Source organism: Staurois parvus, unplaced genomic scaffold (assembly GCF_062004578.1).
Source record: "Staurois parvus isolate SC_StPar_1 unplaced genomic scaffold, SC_StPar_1.0 ptg000336l, whole genome shotgun sequence".
Classification (NCBI taxonomy): Eukaryota; Metazoa; Chordata; class Amphibia; order Anura; family Ranidae; genus Staurois; species Staurois parvus.
The window spans coordinates 3,733,341-3,756,033 of record NW_028318132.1 but is presented as its reverse complement, the minus strand read 5'-3'; the positions used below and the strand labels follow the sequence as shown (position 1 = coordinate 3,756,033).

The 22,693-nt window shown below is 39.9% G+C and overlaps 1 protein-coding gene across 2 annotated transcripts in view; it reads right to left on the bottom strand.

Moving 5' to 3' along the window:
- MYO18B (myosin XVIIIB) overlaps positions 1 to 21,920 on the bottom strand; it is an 810,748-nt gene extending 788,828 nt beyond the window's left edge. For both annotated transcript variants that reach the window (XM_089684120.1, XM_089684121.1), the window contains exon 1: positions 21,765 to 21,920. The gene's annotated coding sequence lies outside the window, so the exon portion shown is untranslated. The remainder of the gene's footprint in view (positions 1 to 21,764) is intronic.
- Between the last annotated feature and the right edge of the window lie 773 nt (positions 21,921 to 22,693).

The window sequence follows — 22,693 nt, the reverse complement described above, 5'->3', positions numbered from 1 at the left end:
AATATCTGGAGAAATATTAAAAAGAATAGTGCGGCGCTCAAAACGGGGGTAAAATATAATATAGCAGATGACTTATATATAATAGAAAATAACTGACACAACCGTATCTTATATATAAATATATGGGCCAATATGACATAATCACAAATAAATCATGCATTTAAGTGACTATATGCATAATGCAGTACATAGTGTCCATGTGCATAAAAATCCATGCAGGTGAAAGCTGTAAGTGCCAATCCTCAAATAGGTGAAGTGCCCCCTCACCTTCCTGCCCAGGCCCCTAGGGACCAATGAGCCTTTTTAAATATATGGTGGGTCTTGGGTAGATCCTTCAGATGATGGATCCCTTAAGATGTAATGGTGGGACTCTCCTCCTCCAATCTCCTATACCCGAGCGTTGGTGGTATCGAAGGTGCCCTTCCCACAGGGTCATCAATAAGGAGAGAGAACTTGATATAGTGTAAAACCGCTTTATTAGGAAAGTGATAAAACCATAGAAAAACTACTCACACTTTTCACATGTGTAAACGAGCCTTCACACCACTCAAAGGGTGTACTGTATTCAGGGACTGGGAGCACCAAGATGGCGCCCGCGCCGGATATGACGTCAAGACGTTCGTGTAAGCTCCTCCCACTGGCGTATCTACGCGTTACGTCACTTCAATCACGTGACTTCATCAGGATATACGCCTATCCTGGGTGGAGCCCTATTTATCTGATGTTTTAGCCAATCAGTACTTCCGATGGGCGGAACTTGGCCGCCATTTTATTGGAGTTCACAGGACACCTTCAGCCACCTTACTAGTTGCGGCTGCAGAACGGGGGACCGCGATCATGCTGCTAATATGCCAATATATATATGTGAATCCACATACTGGATATAATTTGAAACTAAAAACTGCATTCATTGAGTAAAAATAGAAAAATAGTAAGAAATAAAAAAGTAAGTAATAAAAAATGTATTCCGTGTCTTCAGCTCATTTGATCCATAATGTCAAAGAGCCTGTCATAATCCCTCATGATATGACATGTATACATATAAAGGTGTATGACTCCCCTTAATCGGGGAAAAAACTCCTCTAGTGATATGCATAATATGTATAGTATGTATAAAAAATATATATAAAAACCTGTATCTATATAAAAAAGGAACAGAGACCCGAAAAAAACCTGATGTACAATACACCGTCATCATGGAAATTCATTATGCACTATCCTCAGGAACAATGTTGATATTACATACATGGATTAGTGGTAAAGCTGGAACATTTCATAAGTGCAAAATTACAAGACTATCACAACAATGGGGCTTGAAATGATCTTTGCTAGAAATTGCTGATGAAGCAGTTAAGATCAAATTCTACGTTCAGGCCCCTCGGATGTTGAGACCTCATTAGGAAGATCCATTTAGATTCTGCCTGACTGATAACTTTAACCTTATTGCTTCCCCTCCAGTGATTACTACATTTTTCTATTCCCCAGAATGACAATTTTGTGGGATCACTATTATGGTGATTAGCGAAATGTCGGGAGACACTGTGTTTGGTGTGACCCTTTTTGATGTTCTGTACATGCTCCCGTATCCTTTTCCACATAGGCCTCTTAGTTCTTCCAATATATTGGAGTCCACACTCACATTGGAGCCCATATACTACACCTGCCGTCTGGCAGGATATGAAATCTTTAATGGTATATGTTATTCCTGTTGTTGTGGCCTGAAATTGTCTCCTTCTTACATTTAATCCCTTTGTCTCTTTGCACGCATAACAGGTTTTGCAGGGGTAGAAGCCTTTTAGATCAATGATAGTGGTTCTTAAATTGGTTCGGGGTGGGTCAATCACATTTTTTACTAAGCGAGTCCTAATATTTGGAGCCTTTCTATATATAAATTTTGGTATGGCAGGTATAACCTTCATCAGGGCTGGATCAGATTGCAAAATCGGCCAGTGTTTCAAAAAGATCTTCTCAATCTTTTTATGATGTATATTATAATCCAAAACAATAGGTACCAGGTCATCTAAAGGTTTGACTCTTTCTTTATCTTTAAGCAGTTGGGATCTGTCCATATTTTCTACCTCCTCTATCTTTCTGGAGATGAAGTCTTTGTTGTAACCTTTTTGTTCAAACCTCTCCCCTAATTTTTGGACTTGCACTTTGTAGTCATCTACAGTAGTGCAATTCCTTCGTAAGCGGACAAATTGTCCCTTAGGGATATTGAGAAGCCACTGGGGATAGTGGCAACTATCTAAGGAGATGTACCCATTCCGATCTACGTTTTTAAAATAAGTAGTAGTCACCAATTGATTGTTCTTAACTGAAATGTTCAGATCCAGGAAGTTAATGGATTCACTACTGGTTTCCCAGGAAAAAGAGATATTCTTATCATTGGTGTTAAGTGATTGCAGAAATACTTGTAAAGAGTCCTCATCCCCCCGCCATAGGATTATCACGTCATCAATATATCGTTTGTATAGTACTAGTTCAACCGGGGTATTATGATAGATAGAATGCTGTTCCCAATGGGCCATAAAAAGATTTGCCACACTTGGTGCAAAACGGGCGCCCATAGCAACCCCTTTGATTTGTTGGAAAAATTGGTGACCATGCCAGAAGTAATTGTGGGTGAGACAAAAATCTAAACACTCCACAATATACTTCTGCTGTTTTCTAAGAAGATTACTAAATGTCCTCAGACCCCAATTAGTGGATGTAATGGCCTTCCCATGGTCAATAATGGTATATAGCGAGGAGACATCTGCACTCGCTAACCTTATTCCATTAGTATCTTGAATGGTATCTAGTACTTGAATCAGGTGCTTAGTGTCTCTAAGGTAAGAGACCGTATTTTTGACCAGCGGTTGTAGAAACTTGTCTACATATTGCCCTAACCGAGATAGAATAGAATCAATTCCATTCACTATGGGTCTCCCCGGGGGGTTGTGAAGGTCTTTATGAATTTTTGGAACTAGGTAAATAATGGGTATTCTGCATGTGTCTGGAATGAGGAATCTTGCTTCTTTTTTATTAAGAATGTTATTCCGTACACCTTTGTCTATTACTATTTCCAATTCCTTCCTGTATTGCATAGTGGGGTCTTTTTGTAATATTTTATACGTAGTACTATCTGTTAGTTGTGAATTCAGTTCTTTTAAATATTGATCTTTTGATAGGACTACGATCCCCCCTCCTTTATCTGCTGGTCTGACTACTATATCGGTACGTTGCGATAGTTTCTTAATACCCGCTTTAATTCTATTATTATATAACATATGAGGTAATTTGAGTGTCTCAATATCTGATTGCATCATCTTTTTGAAGACCTCAACCTGATTGTTTTTGGTTAGTTGTGGATTAAACAATGATTTATTCCTGAGATCAGTGTGTACTATCCTGCTGGTCTCTCTATTCATACTCCTCAAGTTTCCCGGTATGCCCAAGAAATATTTTTTAATATTAAGTTTCCTGGTAAATTTAAGCAAATCCACATAAACATCAAATCTATTGGCCGGTTTTGGTGGGGCAAATTTGAGTCCTTTATCTAAGACCTCTAGTTCTTCTCTCGAGAGTGCCTCCCCACTCAGATTGAAGACCCCAACTCCTAGTGATCTCTTTTTCTTTTTTTCTCTTGCTCCTGCTCTACACCCTCTGTATTTTTTGGTGGGCTCCGTCCCCTTTCCCCCCCCGGACTTTTTGTTATTCTGCTCCTCTCTAAAAAATTGTCCTGGGGGTAGTCATAAGCCAGTGGCTCATACCGGTTATACATAGGTATTGGGCTCCTCATATCATATGGTTGGTAGTAATTCCTATCATTCCGGTAGTATCCTTGATCCCTATTGGGCGGTCTGTACTGGCGCTCATTAGGATACTGGTTGTAATTATTATTATTGTTCCTTGGCGGGTATTGAGGTCTAAATTGTGGGTGTTGTGGTCTCCATTGGTTTCCATAGCCATTCCCTTGAGGTCTATTATATGGTAATCCTTTACTCTTTGGTTTGCCTTTATTCATCGGTGTGTGGTGATTATTATTTTTCGGGTGTTCCTGTAGTTTATTAACTTGTCTCTCATCTCTTATATTATCTTTTGATGAAATTCTTGTTGGTGTATCCGATTTGGACTCATTTTCTAGGGATGTATCAACCGAAGCTGATACTGTAGCGTTCAGGTTGTCTTGCCACTTAAACACCTGATCCTTTCTAAAGTCACTTAAATCCCTCTGATATTTCTTAATTTTTCTATGTTTGATCTCCTGTTCCGATTTTTCTAAATCTTTATTCAGCCTGTGACTAAGATTAATCATCTCTTGTGTCTCCTTAAATGGTTCTATTCTGGTTTTTATGTCATCTATGAGTTTCTCTATGTTGCGCATTTTCTTTTGTTTTCTTTTCATTAGGAATGTAATGAATTCTAACCCCTTCTCGTGGAAGAAGTCAAACCATTCCTCAATTGACTCCTCATCCGTCAATCCATCCCCTATAGGTACATCCCACCTTAATCTCCTGGGGATGAGTCTGTCCTTGAGATATTTCTCATATGTCAACATATCCCACCATGTAGACAACTTCTTTTCCATTAAGTGTCCAAGCTTTCTAAACTGAGTGTCAAGATCCCCTTTCTTAGTGGGGTCTGATTTTGAAAAAATATCCTCTAGGTTGATAGACTTATTTTCTATAAAACTGAAAATTTCCATAATGGCAGCTGGAGAATATTGATTGTAACAAGCCAATAATCAGAGAAATGGAATTATCTCCTGCGCTACTATGTATAATGGTACTATTCAGCAGCCAGCACTGACGGTGTCACAATCACAACACCAACATTAAACAGGAGAAATATTAAAAAGAATAGTGCGGCGCTCAAAACGGGGGTAAAATATAATATAGCAGATGACTTATATATAATAGAAAATAACTGACACAACCGTATCTTATATATAAATATATGGGCCAATATGACATAATCACAAATAAATCATGCATTTAAGTGACTATATGCATAATGCAGTACATAGTGTCCATGTGCATAAAAATCCATGCAGGTGAAAGCTGTAAGTGCCAATCCTCAAATAGGTGAAGTGCCCCCTCACCTTCCTGCCCAGGCCCCTAGGGACCAATGAGCCTTTTTAAATATATGGTGGGTCTTGGGTAGATCCTTCAGATGATGGATCCCTTAAGATGTAATGGTGGGACTCTCCTCCTCCAATCTCCTATACCCGAGCGTTGGTGGTATCGAAGGTGCCCTTCCCACAGGGTCATCAATAAGGAGAGAGAACTTGATATAGTGTAAAACCGCTTTATTAGGAAAGTGATAAAACCATAGAAAAACTACTCACACTTTTCACATGTGTAAACGAGCCTTCACACCACTCAAAGGGTGTACTGTATTCAGGGACTGGGAGCACCAAGATTGGAGGAGGAGAGTCCCACCATTACATCTTAAGGGATCCATCATCTGAAGGATCTACCCAAGACCCACCATATATTTAAAAAGGCTCATTGGTCCCTAGGGGCCTGGGCAGGAAGGTGAGGGGGCACTTCACCTATTTGAGGATTGGCACTTACAGCTTTCACCTGCATGGATTTTTATGCACATGGACACTATGTACTGCATTATGCATATAGTCACTTAAATGCATGATTTATTTGTGATTATGTCATATTGGCCCATATATTTATATATAAGATACGGTTGTGTCAGTTATTTTCTATTATATATAAGTCATCTGCTATATTATATTTTACCCCCGTTTTGAGCGCCGCACTATTCTTTTTAATATTTCTCCTGTTTAATGTTGGTGTTGTGATTGTGACACCGTCAGTGCTGGCTGCTGAATAGTACCATTATACATAGTAGCGCAGGAGATAATTCCATTTCTCTGATTATTGGCTTGTTACAATCAATATTCTCCAGCTGCCATTATGGAAATTTTCAGTTTTATAGAAAATAAGTCTATCAACCTAGAGGATATTTTTTCAAAATCAGACCCCACTAAGAAAGGGGATCTTGACACTCAGTTTAGAAAGCTTGGACACTTAATGGAAAAGAAGTTGTCTACATGGTGGGATATGTTGACATATGAGAAATATCTCAAGGACAGACTCATCCCCAGGAGATTAAGGTGGGATGTACCTATAGGGGATGGATTGACGGATGAGGAGTCAATTGAGGAATGGTTTGACTTCTTCCACGAGAAGGGGTTAGAATTCATTACATTCCTAATGAAAAGAAAACAAAAGAAAATGCGCAACATAGAGAAACTCATAGATGACATAAAAACCAGAATAGAACCATTTAAGGAGACACAAGAGATGATTAATCTTAGTCACAGGCTGAATAAAGATTTAGAAAAATCGGAACAGGAGATCAAACATAGAAAAATTAAGAAATATCAGAGGGATTTAAGTGACTTTAGAAAGGATCAGGTGTTTAAGTGGCAAGACAACCTGAACGCTACAGTATCAGCTTCGGTTGATACATCCCTAGAAAATGAGTCCAAATCGGATACACCAACAAGAATTTCATCAAAAGATAATATAAGAGATGAGAGACAAGTTAATAAACTACAGGAACACCCGAAAAATAATAATCACCACACACCGATGAATAAAGGCAAACCAAAGAGTAAAGGATTACCATATAATAGACCTCAAGGGAATGGCTATGGAAACCAATGGAGACCACAACACCCACAATTTAGACCTCAATACCCGCCAAGGAACAATAATAATAATTACAACCAGTATCCTAATGAGCGCCAGTACAGACCGCCCAATAGGGATCAAGGATACTACCGGAATGATAGGAATTACTACCAACCATATGATATGAGGAGCCCAATACCTATGTATAACCGGTATGAGCCACTGGCTTATGACTACCCCCAGGACAATTTTTTAGAGAGGAGCAGAATAACAAAAAGTCCGGGGGGGGAAAGGGGACGGAGCCCACCAAAAAATACAGAGGGTGTAGAGCAGGAGCAAGAGAAAAAAAGAAAAAGAGATCACTAGGAGTTGGGGTCTTCAATCTGAGTGGGGAGGCACTCTCGAGAGAAGAACTAGAGGTCTTAGATAAAGGACTCAAATTTGCCCCACCAAAACCGGCCAATAGATTTGATGTTTATGTGGATTTGCTTAAATTTACCAGGAAACTTAATATTAAAAAATATTTCTTGGGCATACCGGGAAACTTGAGGAGTATGAATAGAGAGACCAGCAGGATAGTACACACTGATCTCAGGAATAAATCATTGTTTAATCCACAACTAACCAAAAACAATCAGGTTGAGGTCTTCAAAAAGATGATGCAATCAGATATTGAGACACTCAAATTACCTCATATGTTATATAATAATAGAATTAAAGCGGGTATTAAGAAACTATCGCAACGTACCGATATAGTAGTCAGACCAGCAGATAAAGGAGGGGGGATCGTAGTCCTATCAAAAGATCAATATTTAAAAGAACTGAATTCACAACTAACAGATAGTACTACGTATAAAATATTACAAAAAGACCCCACTATGCAATACAGGAAGGAATTGGAAATAGTAATAGACAAAGGTGTACGGAATAACATTCTTAATAAAAAAGAAGCAAGATTCCTCATTCCAGACACATGCAGAATACCCATTATTTACCTAGTTCCAAAAATTCATAAAGACCTTCACAACCCCCCGGGGAGACCCATAGTGAATGGAATTGATTCTATTCTATCTCGGTTAGGGCAATATGTAGACAAGTTTCTACAACCGCTGGTCAAAAATACGGTCTCTTACCTTAGAGACACTAAGCACCTGATTCAAGTACTAGATACCATTCAAGATACTAATGGAATAAGGTTAGCGAGTGCAGATGTCTCCTCGCTATATACCATTATTGACCATGGGAAGGCCATTACATCCACTAATTGGGGTCTGAGGACATTTAGTAATCTTCTTAGAAAACAGCAGAAGTATATTGTGGAGTGTTTAGATTTTTGTCTCACCCACAATTACTTCTGGCATGGTCACCAATTTTTCCAACAAATCAAAGGGGTTGCTATGGGCGCCCGTTTTGCACCAAGTGTGGCAAATCTTTTTATGGCCCATTGGGAACAGCATTCTATCTATCATAATACCCCGGTTGAACTAGTACTATACAAACGATATATTGATGACGTGATAATCCTATGGCGGGGGGATGAGGACTCTTTACAAGTATTTCTGCAATCACTTAACACCAATGATAAGAATATCTCTTTTTCCTGGGAAACCAGTAGTGAATCCATTAACTTCCTGGATCTGAACATTTCAGTTAAGAACAATCAATTGGTGACTACTACTTATTTTAAAAACGTAGATCGGAATGGGTACATCTCCTTAGATAGTTGCCACTATCCCCAGTGGCTTCTCAATATCCCTAAGGGACAATTTGTCCGCTTACGAAGGAATTGCACTACTGTAGATGACTACAAAGTGCAAGTCCAAAAATTAGGGGAGAGGTTTGAACAAAAAGGTTACAACAAAGACTTCATCTCCAGAAAGATAGAGGAGGTAGAAAATATGGACAGATCCCAACTGCTTAAAGATAAAGAAAGAGTCAAACCTTTAGATGACCTGGTACCTATTGTTTTGGATTATAATATACATCATAAAAAGATTGAGAAGATCTTTTTGAAACACTGGCCGATTTTGCAATCTGATCCAGCCCTGATGAAGGTTATACCTGCCATACCAAAATTTATATATAGAAAGGCTCCAAATATTAGGACTCGCTTAGTAAAAAATGTGATTGACCCACCCCGAACCAATTTAAGAACCACTATCATTGATCTAAAAGGCTTCTACCCCTGCAAAACCTGTTATGCGTGCAAAGAGACAAAGGGATTAAATGTAAGAAGGAGACAATTTCAGGCCACAACAACAGGAATAACATATACCATTAAAGATTTCATATCCTGCCAGACGGCAGGTGTAGTATATGGGCTCCAATGTGAGTGTGGACTCCAATATATTGGAAGAACTAAGAGGCCTATGTGGAAAAGGATACGGGAGCATGTACAGAACATCAAAAAGGGTCACACCAAACACAGTGTCTCCCGACATTTCGCTAATCACCATAATAGTGATCCCACAAAATTGTCATTCTGGGGAATAGAAAAATGTAGTAATCACTGGAGGGGAAGCAATAAGGTTAAAGTTATCAGTCAGGCAGAATCTAAATGGATCTTCCTAATGAGGTCTCAACATCCGAGGGGCCTGAACGTAGAATTTGATCTTAACTGCTTCATCAGCAATTTCTAGCAAAGATCATTTCAAGCCCCATTGTTGTGATAGTCTTGTAATTTTGCACTTATGAAATGTTCCAGCTTTACCACTAATCCATGTATGTAATATCAACATTGTTCCTGAGGATAGTGCATAATGAATTTCCATGATGACGGTGTATTGTACATCAGGTTTTTTTCGGGTCTCTGTTCCTTTTTTATATAGATACAGGTTTTTATATATATTTTTTATACATACTATACATATTATGCATATCACTAGAGGAGTTTTTTCCCCGATTAAGGGGAGTCATACACCTTTATATGTATACATGTCATATCATGAGGGATTATGACAGGCTCTTTGACATTATGGATCAAATGAGCTGAAGACACGGAATACATTTTTTATTACTTACTTTTTTATTTCTTACTATTTTTCTATTTTTACTCAATGAATGCAGTTTTTAGTTTCAAATTATATCCAGTATGTGGATTCACATATATATATTGGCATATTAGCAGCATGATCGCGGTCCCCCGTTCTGCAGCCGCAACTAGTAAGGTGGCTGAAGGTGTCCTGTGAACTCCAATAAAATGGCGGCCAAGTTCCGCCCATCGGAAGTACTGATTGGCTAAAACATCAGATAAATAGGGCTCCACCCAGGATAGGCGTATATCCTGATGAAGTCACGTGATTGAAGTGACGTAACGCGTAGATACGCCAGTGGGAGGAGCTTACACGAACGTCTTGACGTCATATCCGGCGCGGGCGCCATCTTGGTGCTCCCAGTCCCTGAATACAGTACACCCTTTGAGTGGTGTGAAGGCTCGTTTACACATGTGAAAAGTGTGAGTAGTTTTTCTATGGTTTTATCACTTTCCTAATAAAGCGGTTTTACACTATATCAAGTTCTCTCTCCTTATTGATGACCCTGTGGGAAGGGCACCTTCGATACCACCAACGCTCGGGTATAGGAGATTGGAGGAGGAGAGTCCCACCATTACATCTTAAGGGATCCATCATCTGAAGGATCTACCCAAGACCCACCATATATTTAAAAAGGCTCATTGGTCCCTAGGGGCCTGGGCAGGAAGGTGAGGGGGCACTTCACCTATTTGAGGATTGGCACTTACAGCTTTCACCTGCATGGATTTTTATGCACATGGACACTATGTACTGCATTATGCATATAGTCACTTAAATGCATGATTTATTTGTGATTATGTCATATTGGCCCATATATTTATATATAAGATACGGTTGTGTCAGTTATTTTCTATTATATATAAGTCATCTGCTATATTATATTTTACCCCCGTTTTGAGCGCCGCACTATTCTTTTTAATATTTCTCCTGTTTAATGTTGGTGTTGTGATTGTGACACCGTCAGTGCTGGCTGCTGAATAGTACCATTATACATAGTAGCGCAGGAGATAATTCCATTTCTCTCATATCCAATATCTGCTGTTTTTTTAAGTGTTCGTCTAGGGCTACAGGGGCGGTTTGAGAAATTGAAAGGGTAATTCCATTTTCATAAGAAAAAAAATAGTGAATAATAAAAAACAAATAATAATATAATATATACAATTGCGACACAAATTATATTGTAATTGAATGTTATTAAAAATGACCTTTCTTTTCAGTCTGTAGTCCTGTAATATTATGTACAATGCAATATGACAGCCTGGGAGCATTCTGTATACAGAGTGTACAAATTACCCCCCAGACAAGTCATTTCCTGCTCGTATGATTGGTTTATTGATTTTCCCAGAAGTCTGCACTAAGATGCAAGTCAGATTTTGATCATTGCCAAAGGGAAATCACATCTAAAGGGATACCGGCCTTGCAAGCCTTCGCAGGTGCAGCAGCTGATAGATAATTATAAAACCACTCACATTCTCCTTCACTCTGCACATGGACACAGACATACAAACAGCTATTTCTTCACAATAACAAAAGGTAGGAATCTGCAAAAAAGTGTGTTAAGATCCTTGGAATGTACATAGATTACCCAAAGGGGAATGTTTTTTACAGTTCCTCTTTAAGTATTTGTTGACAATCATTTCATTAGCAACACAGTGATAGAGATATGTTGTCTGCCAACAAGTGGTTACACCTCTCCATATAGCCCTAGCCTTTAGGTGCCCATAGACTTCAAATGGCCACCTCAACCCAGTCTTGCTTTCTCCAGATCAGGTGAAAATCTGATGTCTATGGAGCAGAGTATGACAGCTCATGAGGAGTGATTGGCCAGATTTGAAAATCTTGCCTATGTTTTGTTTTCCCTGTCATAGAGCTTGCTTTCAGATCCCTTTATTTCCTTCTGTGCACTATACAAAACCCCATACAACATGTACATTACTCTTTTGGGGATAAATCATCTGGACATTGTGAGATGGTTCGATCATACATGCACACCCAGATTTTATGAATGTCTATGATCTGCTTTGGGATCGTCCTGTTTGGTGAGAGGTTCATTGATTTTTGCACTGACATGTGTACTTACAGATCACCTGCAGCTGGTGTGCAGTCCAGATAAGTAAACTGCTGGGTTCAGGTGGCATCAGCCAAAACGAGACAAAAAACAAAGTTGAAAGTGCATATATAGCCATTTTTTTTTCAGTTTTACATATAGTATGAATTAGGGAAGGGTTAAAACTAGGGATGTACTGATACCATTTTTGATCAGCAAGTATGAGTACCAATACTTTAGGTGCAATTTGCATCAATACAAAATGTATGGACGCAAATTGTACTGCAAAAAAATAACATGCAATTTGAACAGGAATGTGACTCCTGCCCAAACTGCATGCGGTTTCCCCGCAGCTCATGTGTGAATCCAGGCTTGTCATAGCCCGAGTTCATACAAACGCATTGTGGGAAACCTCCCATGCTGCGTGCAGAGTGGGATACAACGGCTTCTGATTGGTCAGCACTGTAACAGTGCTGCCTAATCAAACGCTGTCTAGCCCGTACTGTCATCCCTGCAAAAGATGCAATTTAAAATCTCCGCAGCTTTCTCTCCTCTCCTACAGCTGAGAATCCGTAGCATCTGCCTCTATTCTCTGCCTGATATCACCCCCAAAATCATCCATTTTTGGAAAATAGACAATTCAAGGTATTTAGTAAGAGGTATGGTGAGTATTTTGGAGGTTGTAATTGTTTGTTACTCTTTTCTGGAAAATGTAGAAATAAAAAAAAAAGTCACAATTTTTTTAAAATAGTTTTTTACATATTGTCACCAGTCGAGTACAGCGTTATTATATAATGGTGTGGCAGTGATCAGAGACACTGAATGATGACAGTATGTAAAAAAAATTAAAATAACAATAATTTAATTAGTATTTTGTTTAAAATTTTCTATTTTTTTATTACATTATTTTTTTCTTTTTTTTCCTATCTTTTTCAACACACTGTCACCAAAGCAATAGAATGTTACCATAGTAACATTGAACTACTCTGGGCAAGTGATCAGGATTTTTTTCTTTTAACACATTATGATTGCTAATACCAATGTATTTCATTGATATCTGCAATCATTGTTACTGAATGAAACTGATTCATTCAGTCTGTTGTTGTGATTAGCTGTGATTGAGCAAAGTTCATCACATGATACAGAAGGGCTGTGGTTGGCCCTGTCTATATCATGTGACTGCCTTGACCAGTCACCGCTAACAACATAATTGTATACAATGGATGGCATGACAGGAAGCCATCCATTGTATACAATTGACATGTGATCTGCTGTGATTAGTCACAGCGGTCACATGACACTGGCAACGGGCTGGTGTAGTAATATGTCATCAGCTGTGTCATAGTTACATAGTTAGTCTGGCTGAAAAAAGACAAAAGTCCATCCAGTTCAACCATAGAAAAAAAAAAGTTATAATCCTATACCCACAGTTGATCCAGAGGAAGGCAAAAAAAAAACCCAGCAAAGCATGATCCAATTTTCTCCTGCTGGGAAAAAAATTCCTTCCTGATCCTACGAGAGGCAATCGGATATTTCCTGGATCAACTTTACCTATAAATGTTAGTATCCAGTTATATTCTGTGTATCTAAGAAAGAATCCAGGCCTTTTTTAAAGCAATCCACTGAGCTGGCCAGAACCAACTTTTGAGGGAGTCTATTCCACATTTTCACAGCTCTCACAGTGAACAAAACCTTTTCGTGTTTAGAGATTACATTTCTTTTCCTCCAGACATAAAGAGTGCTCCCTTGTCCTCTGTGATGACCTCAGGGTGAATAACTCTACACCGAGTTCACTATATGAACCACAGATGTATTTATACATGTTGATCATATCCCCCCTTAATCTCCTCTTCTCAAGAGAGAATACATTCAATTCCTCTAATCTTTCTTCATAGCTGATCTCCTCCATGCCTCCTATCAGTTTGGTTGCCCTTCTCTGTACTTTCTCCACTTCCCCAATGTTATTTTTGTGAAGTGGTGACCAAAACTGAACTGCATATTCCAGATGAGGTTTACTGATTATTTGTACCGGGGTAATATGATATCTCTCTCTCTGGAGTCTATAACTCTTTTAATACAAAAGAGGATGTTGCTCACTTTAGAAACCGCAGCTTGGCATTGCAAGCCATTATTAAGCTTGTGATCTTCCAGACTGGAAAGCGGCTTTCCATGGGGCACTTGCCAAAGAGGAGGAGTCTGGAGTGCCAAAGAGGAGGATTGGGGCTACTCTGTGCAAAACCATTACACAGAGCAGGTAAGGATAACATGTTTGTTATTTTAATTTAAAAAAAACTGAAGGTTTAATGTTACTTTATCAAGGGGTACTAATCCTTCCTTACTTTATGTAAAACAAATGAAGGTTTTGGCTATACTTGAAGACTGTAATATTGGTTATTTTTTATTGCTAATGTTTTTTTTGTTCATATTTATGCACGCCCAATGAAAATATTTTCTATGGATGTGATCACGCTAATACATTGAAAGTCTTAATGGCAGATGACTTTCATCACCATTAAGCACTCCCAGCTGCTTTTTTGTTGATACCTACCCTGCCTGACAATTAGATTTCTTGCATCATTATTGAAGGTCAGATAATGTATGACAGGCATAAGCAATATAATGTATTTCATTCTACAGTGATTTACAGTGGACTTATCATTAAAATTCACACTTCAAGTGAATCATTAGGGCCCATATCAATGTCTTGAAATCAATCACATTATTATTTTCATTGAAAAAAGTATCTCTTGCTAGAATACATAAATAACTGCTTCCAAGCACCTTCATATGATCTAACGTTTAAACAACCCAGATCAGTCACATGATCGCTGGTTACTAGGAGCATTGTGTGTTTTACATCAGTAGAACTTGTAGAAAGTTAGTTTTCAATCACAGAGACTTCATCTCGTAGACGTATGGTAGGACAATACCAGCAAGGCACAACATTGTGCAGTACTACTAAGTAGGACCTGCATATCTGATTAGTAAATGTGGCTATAGCAATATGGTTATACACTGGTCAAAAAAGTAAAGGAACACTTTATAATCAGAGTATAGCATCAAGTCAATGAAACTCCTGGGATATTGATCTGGTCAGTTAAGTATCAGAGGGGGTTGTTAATCGGTTTCAGTTGCTTTGGTGTTAATGAAATTAACAACAGGTGCACTAGATGGACAACAATGAGACAACCCCCCAAAACAGGAATAGTTTTACAGGTGGAGGCCACTGACCTTTTTTTCCCTACTCATCTTTTTGTTTTTCACTAGTTTTTCATTTGGCTAGAGTCAGTGCCACTACTGGTAGCATGAGGCGATACCTGGACCCTACAGAGGTTGCACAGGCAGTCCAACTCCTCCAGGATGGCACATCAATACATGCTTTGCCAGAAGTTTTGCCAGAAGCATGGAGGAGATTTCAGGAGACAGGCCATTACTCTAGGAGAGCTTGACAGGGCCGTAGAAGATCCTTAACTCATCAGCAGGACCGGTATCTACTCTTTTGTGCAAGGAGAAATAGGATGAGTACTGCCAGAGCCCTACAAAATGACCCCCAGCAGGCCACTGGTGTGAGTTTCTCTGACCAATCAGAAACAGACTTAATGAGGGTAGCCTGAGGGCCCGATGTCCTCTAGTGGGCCCTGTGCTCACTGCCCGGCACCATAGAGCTCGATTGGCTTTTGCCATTGAACACCAGAATTGGCAGGTCCACCACTGGCGCCCTGTGCTTTTCACAGATAAGAGCAGGTTCACCCTGAGCACATGTGACAGATGTGAAAGGGTCTGGAGAAGCTGTGGAGAACTTTCTGCTGCCTGTAACATTGTTCAGCATGACCATTTTAGTAGTGGGTCAGTGATGGTCTGGAGGGACACACAGACCTCTATGGGCTAGACAATGGCATTCTGCCTGCCATTAAGTATCGGGATGAAATCCTTGGCCCCATTGTCAGACCTTACGCTGGTGCAGTGGGTCCTGGGGTCCTTCTGGTGCATGACAATAACCGGCCTCATGTGGCGAGAGTATGTAGGGAGTTCCTGGAGGATGAAGGAATTGATACCACTGAATGGCCCCATGCTTGCCTGACCTAAATCCAATAGAACACCTTTGGGATATCATGTTTCTGTCTATCCAATGCCGCCAGGTTGCATCTCAGACTGTCCAGGAGCTCAGTGATGCCCTGGTCCAGATCTGGGAGGAAATACCCCAAGACACCATCCGTCGTCTCATTAGGAGCATTCCCCAATGTTCTCAGAAATGCCTACAAGCACATTGGGGCTATACAGTAAAAACTACTGAGTACGATTATAAGTTGCTGCAATGAAATTTCAGCAAAATGGACTAGCCTGCTGCATCATTTTTTCACTTTGATTTTCGGGGTGTCTTTGAATTCAGTCCTCTGTAGGTTGATCATTTTCATTTTCATCAAATGATGGGGCATCCTTACATTCCTAAGACATTACCCAGTCCATATCAGTATAGATAACCAGCATGAGATTTTTTTTCCCCATTGAGATCTGATGTGTTTTCAAAGTGTTCCTTTCATTTTATTGAGCAATATATAATTACAATTTATACATAGAAATGTTTATAAAATTGTAATGCATATTGCTAATCTTATATACATTAAACTGGATTCCTTTACACGTAAAACCTAAAACACTACTGATCATCTATACTATGTTTATGTGAAAGAAATGTGTGGCACTTGGTTCCAACTATGCATGTCCAATGTGTTGGAATACCATTCAAAATTAATTGTACCCCAGTGCACTAAAGCAATGCACCTGCATTGGAGTTTTCATGCCGCACATGCTCATGCACAAGGGTGGGATGCATTCCAAAAAAGGGTCAGGTGTGTTTTCCTGTGAGCTGGGTGTGGGGGCAGACTACTCAAAATGACTGGGCTGACGTAACACATTACGCATTAACATGTGATGTAATGCTTCCAGAACACGTAGAACCTCTTTGTCAGGTATGTTTGATGAAGAGAGCCTGTGTTGCTTTGAAACACGTGCTTATTTTAATGTGATCCCTTTAAATAAATGAGTGGACTATTGATTATAGATCTATGGTGTACCGCAATAACCAATACTACAGTCTTCAAGTATAGTGACTGATCTGGGTTATTTAAACGTTAGATCATATGAAGGTGCTTGGAAGCAGTTATTTATGTATTCTAGCAAGAGATACTTTTTTCAATGAAAATAATAATGTGATTGATTTCAAGACATTGATATGGGCCCTAATGATTCACTTGAAGTGTGAATTTTAATGATAAGTCCACTGTAAATCACTGTAGAATGTAATACATTATATTGCTTATGCCTGTCATACATTATCTGACCTTCAATAATGATGCAACAAATCTAATTGTCAGGCAGGGTAGGTGTCAACAAAAAAGCAGCTGGGAGTACTTAATGGTGATGAAAGTCATCTGCCATTAAGACTTTCAAAGCTGTATAATGTTTTAGAGTGATCACGTCCATAGAAAATATTTTCATTGGGCGTGCATAAATATGAAAGAAAATACATTAGCAATAAAAAAGTAAACACCGCAATAACCAATACTACAGTCTTCAAGTATAGCCAAAACTTCATTTGTTTTACATAAAGTAAGGAAGGATTAGTACCCCTCATAAAGTAACATTAAACCTTCAGGGTTTTTTTTCAATTAAAAAAACAAACATGTTATCCTTACCTGCTCTGTGTACTGATTTTGCACAGAGCAGCCCTGATCCCCCCCCCCCCTGAGTACTGCAGGCTCCTCCTCTCTGGCGAGTGCCCCCATGGAAAGCTGCTTCTATTGGCACAGATCTGGTGGCTTTGCCCTGCCCCCCCCCCATTCCTTCATCACAGCAATTGATTTGTAATGCATAAGGTAACAAGAAGCTAATATGTAGACCAGGGGCTGACTGACAACTCATGGTGCCCCCATAGGGGATCATGGGGCCCCTGTGTCCTTGCGCACACTCAAAAAAAGCCTATAAAAAGGTACTAGGGCAGGGGTGGGCAAACTTTTTGACTTGAGGGCCGCAATGGGTTCATATATTGGACCCGGGGGCCGGACCAAGAGTAGATGAATGATGTGTATGTGTCATCCATAGTAAGTATAGTAATATTCCCCCATAGTAAGCATAGTAATTAATCCCCCATATAGTAATTCATCCCCCATATAGTAATTCATCCCCCATAGTAATTCATCCCCCATATAGTAATTCGTCCCCCATATAGTAATTCGTCCCCCATAGTAATTCATCCCCCCTATAGTAATTCATCCCCCATATAGTAATTCATCCCCCATAGTAATTCATCCCCCACATAGTAATTCATCCCCCACATAGTAATTCATCCCCCATATTAATTCATCCCCCATATTAATTCATCCCCCATATAGTAATTCATCCCCCATATAGTAAGTCCTCCATATAGTAATTCATTCCCCATATAGTAAGTCCTCCATATAGTAATTCATTCCCCATATAGTAAGTCCCCCATATAGTAATTCATTCCCCATATAGTAAGTCCTCCATATAGTAATTAATTCCCCATATAGTAAGTCCCCCATATAGTAATTCATCCCCCATATAGTAAGTCCTCCATATAGTAATTCATTCCCCATATAGTAAGTCCTCCATATAGTAATTCATTCCCCATATAGTAAGTCCCCCATATAGTAATTCATTCCCCATATAGTAATTCATCCCCCCTATAGTAATTCATCCCCCATATAGTAAGTCCCCCATATAGTAAGTCCCCCCCCTGTGTCAATTCACTTACCTTTGGTCCGCGCGTTCCTCTCGTATTCCCGCGCCGTTCTGGTCTTCAGGGAGGACTGTGAGAGGAGTTCGTCACGCTGCCCCGCCTACATCCTGGCTGCCCCGCCTACATCCTGACAGCTGCAGAGTCCTGACGTCCGAGAGGAGGGAGGGGGGCGGCCATCCGAGAGGGGGGGCGGCCATCCGAGAGGAGAGGAGGGGAGAGGAGGGAGGGGAGCGGGCGCCCGGCACACAGGAGAGCCGCATCTAAATTTGTAAAGAGCCGCGGCTTGCCGACCACTGGCCTTGCGGGAGCCTAGCTCCGCGGGCCGGATTAAAAGGTCCGCCGGGCCGTATACGGCCCGCGGGCCGTAGTTTGCCCATTGCTGTACTAGGGGCATCTCATAGGGCCCCCTACTGACCCCGGGCCCTCGGGCAGTGCCGAGTTTCCAAATGGTCAGTCTGCCCCTGATGTACACATGAACTTACCCCACTGATGTGAAGACAGCCTTAAAGGATAAGTGCATCTTTTAGCAAAAAATAACAAATGCACATTTTTTTGCAGGTAAAAAAATGTGCATTTATTATTTTTGGCTGCAGGAGCCTGTAAAACATTGCACCAGTGATCAGCAGATTGCTGGTGCCACGCAAGTCTTCTGCAGACATGTCAGTATATCTGCCACAGGATGTATGAGCAAGCAGATATTCTGACAGGAAGGTGCTGAGGAGTGCTGTGGTAGTTCATTGAGAACTACAAGCCAACAGCCGCTAAGGGATTCATTCACGGCACAGTCCTGCTGTTTTTAAATGCTGACAGCTAGTACGGGAAACTTCTTCCCATACTTCTGTCAGGGGGGAGGGGGGAGGGGACAGCAGCTGACGGCTGCAGCAATGGGAACATGATACATATTGATACATATTCCACCCTAAAAACAGGTGGAACATGTAACATGTTCCCAAAGGTGTACTTATCCTTTAATATTTCCATCGCATTAGGTGTGCTATGTTATCCAAAGGTGAGATCAGTGAATATCTACAATAGAACTGATACATGGTATGTAGGTTAAGGCAGTATTAAATCCAAAGATGAGATATATTGCTGCTTACCCATCTTTATATATGGTGGCTGCATTAGTTTTTTTCCCAAGGTGTTTGCACCTGATGATCTGACCAGTAACACACCTCCTGTATTAAAGTGCTCCAGTCTGGATGATGGAGCACAGAGACACCTTTCTGAGAAAAGGGTAGTGTTAGATGCACTAGCATATTTAGGGTTACTAAATATTGTAGTCAAATATTGTAGCCAAATTCCAGCTAACACTTTTTAAGCAGTTACAATAACAGTTTTTTTCCTTTTGTGATACAGGTTTTACATAAATAAATAAAAGCTGATCGGGTCTCCAGCCCATGCTCCTGGCCCCTCCTTCCGGCAAAGTGCCCCCACAGCAAGCAGGCTTGCTCCTGAGCTGCTGCTCTGTATGTCAAATCACACACAGCCCCGCCACCCCGCTCTCTCCTCATTGGCTCACTGGCTGTGATTGACAGTAGCAGGATCCAATGGTTCCCACTGCTATCTCAGCCAATGAGCAGGGATAGACCTAGGACAGCTGAAGCTCCCGTGCACAGTACTGGATCGAGATGAGGCTCAGGTAAGTATTTGGGGGGAGGGGGCTGCTGCACAAAGAAGGTTTATTACCTTCATGCGTAGAATGCGTGAAAGTAAAAAAAACTTGAGCTTTTACAACCACTTTAACCATCTGTTACATTTGCAAGTCAGCTTGTTGTTTTGAATAAACAACAGACTTACTGGCAGGACAATAAAAAGGAAAACAAATGCAGTATGTTAAATGTTTGTTCATGGGTTTAACGCTCGGTTCACACTACTGCGACCTACAGTGTGACTTTGCCAGGCAACTTCCTGGCAACTTGATGGGACTTGAGTATGACTTTGATGCAACTTGATGCGTGACTTTCATGTCATGCGACTTTGCCTGGGTAATCTTCCTGCAATGTCAGATCAAAATCCCATCAATATAGATGAGGATCCGACTTGGCGGTGACTTCCATTAAAGTCTATGGGCACAAGTCGGATAGAAGTTGCCTTGAAATAGTACAGAAATCTTTCCTAACGTTGGAGTGACTTCAGTAGTGCTAATTAAGACGGTTCTCTTTGACTAACATGGGATTTCACATGTCATGCGACTTGGGGTCTTACAAGTCAGATTCCAAGTCACGGCAGCGTCAACTGAGACTAATACTGCCTAAAGGTTACATTCACATCTATGCATTTTAGTGCAAGCATTGTAAAAAAAAAAAATCCCTCTTGCTACATCTTTGGTACAGTTTCCAGAAAAACATATCTTGCATTAGGATCAATGGAACTGTACATAAAGCTCATCTAAAAGGCACTGCACCACAATCAAAATACATGGAAAATGCAGAGGTGTGACTGAACCCTAAAATATGCAGCCACTTAATACTGTCTGCAACAATTGGCTGGCTACAGGCAAACTTGGAACTGTTTAACTGCTGTGCCTTCTAATTCTCAGCTCTCTAAATATAGTATCTGAAATATGTCTCAGTGCAGCAGCCTGACAAATAAACGCTGACAACATCTAGCAAATAGACATGGTTTAAGCACAGCAATTAAAAAAATAAAAGTACAGCTATTTTCAGGAAGTGAAACAATGCCACTATTAGCAAGACCACACTGGAAAATAAATATTTTAAGAGAATTTATCAACAGACAATTGAGAAAAAAAAATGTCAGTTGTGTGCTCTCTATTTTAGCTGATTGTTTTCACATAAAACATCAAAGAGACATAAAATAATCATGAAATGGTCACTCAAGTAACTAATACATACCAATAAACAGAACAACAGTAGGTAAATACATAAAGCAAAAATGATATTAATAACTGCCAAAGCTGAAATGATGGCCACCAACAAGTGTCCTCTAGTCTTCAATCCCTGACACACGCACATGTGACAACTTGTCTCTTTTATATAAATCTTCCTGGTTTTGGGACTTTTGACAAGCACATTTTGTTTTTTCCTTTATCAAGGACAATTCATGATACAAATGCTCTCTTTACCAAGGAAACGAACATTTAACAATGGGAATGAGAAAGTGTTGGATCCTTGCTGTAGCCTAGCTTCTTGTAGGCCCTTCCACCAAGAAATAGAAACTCTTGGGTGCCACTTTCCGGGTTAGATTTTGGTACAATGTTGTAACTGAACTTCCTAATACATTAAGAAATGAGAACAAGTTAGAAGATAAAATGACTCTACCTCTTTACAAAGGTCGCAGTCTTGGCTCAGCAGCAGTTTATTATCCCCAAAAACAAGGATCCTAAAGGAGGGCAGCAGCTATAGGTCCTACAAAGCAGAAAGAGCAGGCAGTGGGAGAGTGACTAAGTTAGGATCTCTGGGACTCTTTACAGCTCGATCCTCCCCCTTTTCTTTCCAGATATCTGAAGTTTGATAGGGACAGCTGAGTGGACACAAGTCATTGCTATAAATATACTCACCAGCTTATGGTCTATGGGGGAGGGAAAGAAGATATTTTGACAGGACTGTGAGATAGGTTTAACAGATCCTATTCTTGAGGACATTGCCAAAGGAAAACAAACATTATATGCAATTTTGGCTTGGTGTAGATATTACTGTCTGCTCTACGGTGCATGAACAATGAAATGATACTTCTGGTATCAGGAAAGCTATATTAACTGTCCCAGGGTTTATCATTTATGGCACCCGTTAGCACTGGGATAGTAGTAATTGCAGACCGTCCGCCCTAATAATCAGACTTTGTACCTATATAGTGGAGTGCATACCTTCAGATATCATTTATTTTATTTTACTCATTAAGCTGGATTTTTCATTTTCAAGTTGTGCATTGTTTGTGACAGCAGGATAGTGCATAAAGGGGAAATAAACCATTGTAAGAATTTGCTAATTTTGGAAATTTCTCTGCATGCTGGAGAGTATCATAAGAATATCATGAAAAATAATTATGGCATAAAATGATTCAGAACCATTTGTAATTTAATGATCAACCAAGAAATAGAAAGATACTTTTTCCATTCATTTCTTTTGAAAAGAAATGCATCTACGGGAAGAACTGTGCGATACGAATAATTAAGGATATTATTTTATTTATTTATTACAGGTACTTATATAGCGCTGTCAATTTACACAGCTCTTTACACATATATATC